Source organism: Megalobrama amblycephala, linkage group LG12 (assembly GCF_018812025.1).
Source record: "Megalobrama amblycephala isolate DHTTF-2021 linkage group LG12, ASM1881202v1, whole genome shotgun sequence".
In the NCBI taxonomy this organism is placed as follows: domain Eukaryota; kingdom Metazoa; phylum Chordata; class Actinopteri; order Cypriniformes; family Xenocyprididae; genus Megalobrama; species Megalobrama amblycephala.
Window position 1 is genome coordinate 20803425 of NC_063055.1, and position 6000 is coordinate 20809424.

The following is a 6000-nucleotide window of genomic DNA, read 5'->3' on the forward strand; positions in this document are numbered from 1 at the left end:
GTCTAGCATGTGCCGTCATGTTAATCTTTTGTGCAAATCCAGAGTTGAATTGACCCTCATTTGTGAAGCAGTCCGGCATAAAATGATGGCATGGCAACAAGACTATACTATAACTCTTCCTCTTCTCTAAAGCAGCCCAACATAGCTTCGCCCCCTTTGTTGCGTGTTCTCGTGGGCAGTGCTTATGTAAATTTTAGGGCTAGTGATGTAACTAACCCCGGAAGAAGCTTGTTGTAGTTCCTACCAGCCATTTGTTGTAGTCCTTAAACAGAGAATTCTTTAAAAGAAAATCTCTCTCTTTGCATTGAACTTTGAGCATCGGTATCTTTGCAGACATTGTTTATGCTCTAACAGTAACATTACTACACTGTAAAAAAAATCCCGTTGTTTCTACGGAAAAATACCGGCAGCTGTGGTTACCAGAACAATACTGTAAAAATGACATCAAACCGTAAACATACTTACGGAGTTACATGTGAATTTTACATTTTAAATATGTATATTTAACATTGGATTTCAGTACACTGTAAAAAAAAATCCCAGTAAAATGTACGGTAAAATAACATATTTCATTAACTGATATAATGTTAATTTACCAACCTAATGAAGTACTAATATCTGTTTTGTATCTTTATAATACACTGACAGTCACCAAACACAGTGGTGATAAGAGTCACATGATGAATCAAAGTAGAGTTGTGACGTTCGCGAACGAACCGATTCTTTTGAACGGCTCATAAACATGAACGATGGGAGCCGAGTCGCGGCTGGAGGGGAGCCGTTCTTTCTGTCGTTCTTTTTTCCTATGCGTGTTTCACACAGATGCACACAAATGAGCTCCTCCGCGAGACAGAACAGTTATAGGGGGAGGGGCGCACCCAGCGCAGGCCAACCCTTTATAGCGTGATGATATTAGTTATTAGTTGTGCACGCATCCTTCACGTGAGTACTCCAGTGGGAAAAAACCCTGCGTTCCTCTGTCATTGGGTAGGAGCGGAAGTTGAAGGGGCTGATGTCCTATTTGCAAAGTTTACAGTAGTAACAGTATGTAGTATGTAGACATTTCCATTTTATTTATTCTAATTTTATCTACTTTAAATATTTTTTGTTTTCTATCAAAATGTTCTTGTGTGATAACAATGTTCTTGTGTGGAAGTGTTTGTAGTAAAAGCTGTTTTTCACAGAAATTCATTGCAGCCGGCTTTGTTTTTGATGTTTATTTGTGAGTAGGTATTGTATGAATAACATAAGTCAACGTAGCTTTACACACACACACACACACACACACACACACACACTTTGTACTAAAGGTAAATTCAAAATAGTGATGTCACTGTCTAAGCAGAGGGATTTGTGCAACCCTATGGAATATAGTCCACACATGACAAATGAGGTAATAATCAATATTTCAGAATAATTCAAACTCAGATATTGGTGTGTGATATCCGAGTTTTAATTGTTTGACTACAAATCTCACCTCATCATTCCTCCCAGTGATTATTTCCAGGATAAACTGAGATGCCCCCAAGCTGGCTTCTTAAAACTGACTAAATATTTAAAAAGAGCCAAAAGAGCCGTTCTTTTGAACGGCTCTTTGAAAGGAACGGATCGCGAAGATCCGGATCCCCTCAAAGAGCCATAAATCCCATCACTAAATCAAAGTTCATCACAAGCAGCTTTTCCACAAGCTGAGGAGGACAATACTAATATATAGAAGGTGCACACAGTGTCCTTCACACACACACTAAACACCATCATGGTAACATGCATGAAATTTTAAAAATGCAATAAACATTAATTTAACAACATTAGATGTAACATAAAACCCTAATGTACATAACTGATTAGAAAAAAATGAGAAAAACTAAGAAGAAACAGAGTTATTTCAACAAAAATATATCAAATGTGAAGTGTCACGCAGGGAATTGTGGGAATGTCAATTTACGGTTTTTCACTGTAAATTTTACAATGAATTGTTATTTTTCACTTTCAAAAACTGTGAATTTAACGGTATTTTACCGTAAAATTACATTAAATGTACCGTTAGATCTATTACAGTTATTCACCGTATATAGTACGGAAACTTTCTGTAAACCAATTAACAGTTTTTCACCGCAGCATTTTTACAGTCTTTTACTGTTAAAATCACGGTAATTTTTTACAGTGTAACATACACTAACTAAAGTTAAAAAAGTGAAATCATAATCATCCACACCTTTACATACCTGCAAATTAGTCGCTTTTTGGCGAAATTCAATTCCGTTTTGAATCAAAATATGTCATTTATGTGAATCGTGTAGATTTTAAGTTTTTTTCGGGGGTGGGGGGTGTCAGGGTGAGTTTGCTTGCACAATAAACCTCACAAGAATCGAAAATGGGCTACTTTCCCATAGACTGGAGTGAGACCATAAACGTCTCTCGAGTTGTCATGATTTTTTTGGGCGCTCTGTGGTGTGACTGTTTGAACTGAAGTTCTACAGCGATGTGTCAGAGGCAGAGCGCATGTGAACTGATCATCTCTTCCGCTTTACGACACGAAATAAACATGAATGGATGTAGGATGAATGAATACCGAAGCAGTGCTTCCCACACATAGACTTTACTTGGGCGGGCCGTCCACGTATAATAACAGCCGCCCAAGTATATTTGGAGACACATTTTTGCTTTTATTATTTTTATCCTCTTATACTTTTATATCCGCGCAAGATAATGAAACCATCCACGATCGAATAACTAGTTGTTTCGTACCTGCTCGTTATGTGTGCGTCAGAACTGTTTACTTTCACTAACATTCCCACGGGCGCTGCATTTTGCGAAGTCACAAGGGGGCGCTGTTGCGCGTTCTACAAGATCGCGCAACAGCGCGTCAGACTCTATGTTCAGATTGCTTCAGTGTGATTCTCAATCAATGAAAAGCGCATATTTATGCCAAGCGATTGCTAATGAACTCAAGTTAATGAATTATTACAAAGTCTACTTCATGGCCTTTATATAAAATGTTTTAGACGATTGTAAGAATCTGAAGGATCAGCCTGCAATTGTACAGACATTTCAAAATAAGAGTACCTGTGTATTTCGGGCTTGTTTATAATTAAAGGTCACACGCTAAGTTTTTTCTTTTTCTTTTGGGCATTATTGGTATTTTGGTTGCACAATAAATTGTATTTAACTTGATTTCCATTTAATTCATAGTAAATTATTGTAGTCTCCCCCACAGGAAGACTAAGAACATTATTTGACACATATATTATTCATTTTATAAATTTTACTAGTAAAATCTGTGTCCCATTCACTGAGAGAGACACTATGACAGCAAGGAGAACATAGGAAAAGGAGAACCATTTAAATGCTGTAATTTTGCATAATTTACAATGCATAATAATGCATAATATTAGTATGTAATTAAATGTAATATGCTATGTAATTATGAAATTAATTTCAATAAATAAAAATACTGTTAAAAAATCACACATTATTTGTTTGTCACATGTAGTAGACCATTTTTGTGCCGTGGGTAATAGGAGGATTTTTCGCCCGGCTACCACCGCAAGTATATTTCAAACCTGTGGGAAGCACTGCTGAAGGTATGTTGAAAGATGCAGTACAACTTACTGAAATCCGTATCATGTCATATGTAACGTTAGTCGATCAATCGTTTCAACCGCGGAAAAGCGCCAATAAAATAGCTTGTAAAAATGTCACATTTACCGTAACATTTACCCCAGAAAAGCCGTTCAATATCAAATAACTTGTTAGTCAGCTACAAAAATGAACTTAGAGAGGAGCATTTTGATATGTATCCACTGTGACTAGGCTATAGTATAGTCCATATTCATGTACTTAACATGTGCTTCAATACTGATTGTATAAAACCGTTTTATGACGGCCGCCATTTAAATGTTTAGGCTGATATTAAAAACGAGTAGAATCATAATTGTGTCATTAAAAATGTATTATAACATTATTACAAAAACTTCTTTATGTGTACTTTATGTAAGTAGCTTACAAATCAATTAATTTTAACCTTTAATATTATAATGATGTTCCAACTGTGGTTCCCTGTATAGTTTATAGTATTAGTTGAGAGATATTTTTTCTTTGGGGAAATTTGCCATGTACTGTACCTGATAGGCCCCAAATGATTCATTACTGAATTTAAGGTAATCAAATCGAAATCAAATCGCACACTTCTGAATCAAAATCCAATTGTGAAATTTGTGTCAATGCCCAGCCCTAGTGTCAATAATTTTTTTTTTTTTTACTTGAAGCAAATGTTGTTGTTTTTTCATTTATGTTCTTGTGGGAGTGCACAAAAATTGCTTAGTTTATATGTTAAAATCATGAAAATTTTCTCCTGAGGGAAGATGCCCCCAGACCCCCCTACTACTATTTACTTTGTAAACATCACCTTTTTCACCACTTTGGCGTTCGCAGATATGCCTTTAAAGTGTACTGCTGAATGTACTGACAAGAATTTATGGAAAACTACTTATTGAAAACTTTTTGAAACTATTGGTATTTTAAGACTCTTCAGAGTAATTAGGACATAGTGAGTAACTTGTATTTAGTTCAGTGAACATCTTTGATTGTGGTCTTGAGGCCAGTGTTCACACCTGCAGAATCTGCTGACCAGAAAACATAAATAGTGCTGCTTTTTTAACAGACTGTGTTGATTTTTCTGTTTTTGACTTACAAAGAGACAAGTTACAATGTTATGTTTTGACCTTGACTTTTTTTTTTTTTTTTTGCTAGATTCTGTTTCATTCATTGTCCTTGTAAAATTCTAAGAGTGTTTTGAATTACACTTTAAAGAATGATAGAAAGATGGAGAAATTGTGTTCCTGAACGCTGCTATGCAATTGTTGTTCACAATGAAAACGCATGTAAGATCATAATAATATAACATAATTAAACTAATTATTATTTTGTATGTATTTCTTGTTAAATAAAAAATATCAATAATATCAATGAATAATGAAGTCACTGTGTGTGTGTGTGTGTGTGTGTGTGTGTGTGTGTGTGTGTGTGTGTGTGTGTGTGTGTGTGTGTGTGTGTGTGTGTGTGTGTGTGTGTGTGTGTGTGTGCGCAGATTTTTCATTATGCTGGTTTATTGTCCTTACATTCTCCTCAGGATATCCTCAAACACACAAATTACAAAGAAGAGAGGAAAAACAAAAACAATCAGATATGATTGCAAAGGTATTTTACACAAGCCCCAGAGCCTGAAGCAGTGTTTTGCCTAGGAGAATACCAGATTCACCTCATTTCAGAGAGCAAGATCAGAAGAACAGGAAATGAGGACTTAATTCAAAAAGCTTAAAATGGATTTGGACAGGTCTGTTTCCTTGTACGTGACCGCACATAATGTGCTTTCAGAAAAAAAATTTTTTAAAAGCAAAATAAGTGAATTATACTATTTTTGAGGAAGCTGCCAAACGAATTATACATATTAAATAGTACATTAAAATGCCAGTATTTATTTTGTGCCTATAAGGACAGGCTTATTCAAATGATTGTCTGTATATTAAAGCAGTAATTACAGCTCAAAAATACCTCAAAGGTAGAAAAGTGTTCTTGGCGCTGAAGGATGTTATTTCATTAAATGACTGACAGTGAAACCTTTTATTGTGCCTTTTTTCAAAGTCTCTGAGTGCTTTGAGTTTTCTTGCTCTTTCTGAAGCCCGGTTCTTTCTTTTCTCTTTCAATTTTGACAGGTTTCAAAAGTGATTTATACACTGGGCTCTTTCAGCTCAGGGTGAAGCACTTCATTCTTTTTCTTTTTTACACCCACAATGTCCTCCCACTGCTCCTTACTTCTTTTAAATTAAATGTGGTTCTGCTTTACTTTAATCTTCATATTGGAGTTTAATTACACAAGTACTGAGTAATATTAATGAACAAAATGTAATTATTTTGGTTAACAGCCTATAATTAGACCTATTTTTTTCATTTAGTATTTTAATTAAGTATATTGGTGGGTAACAAACGAGTAAATCTTCT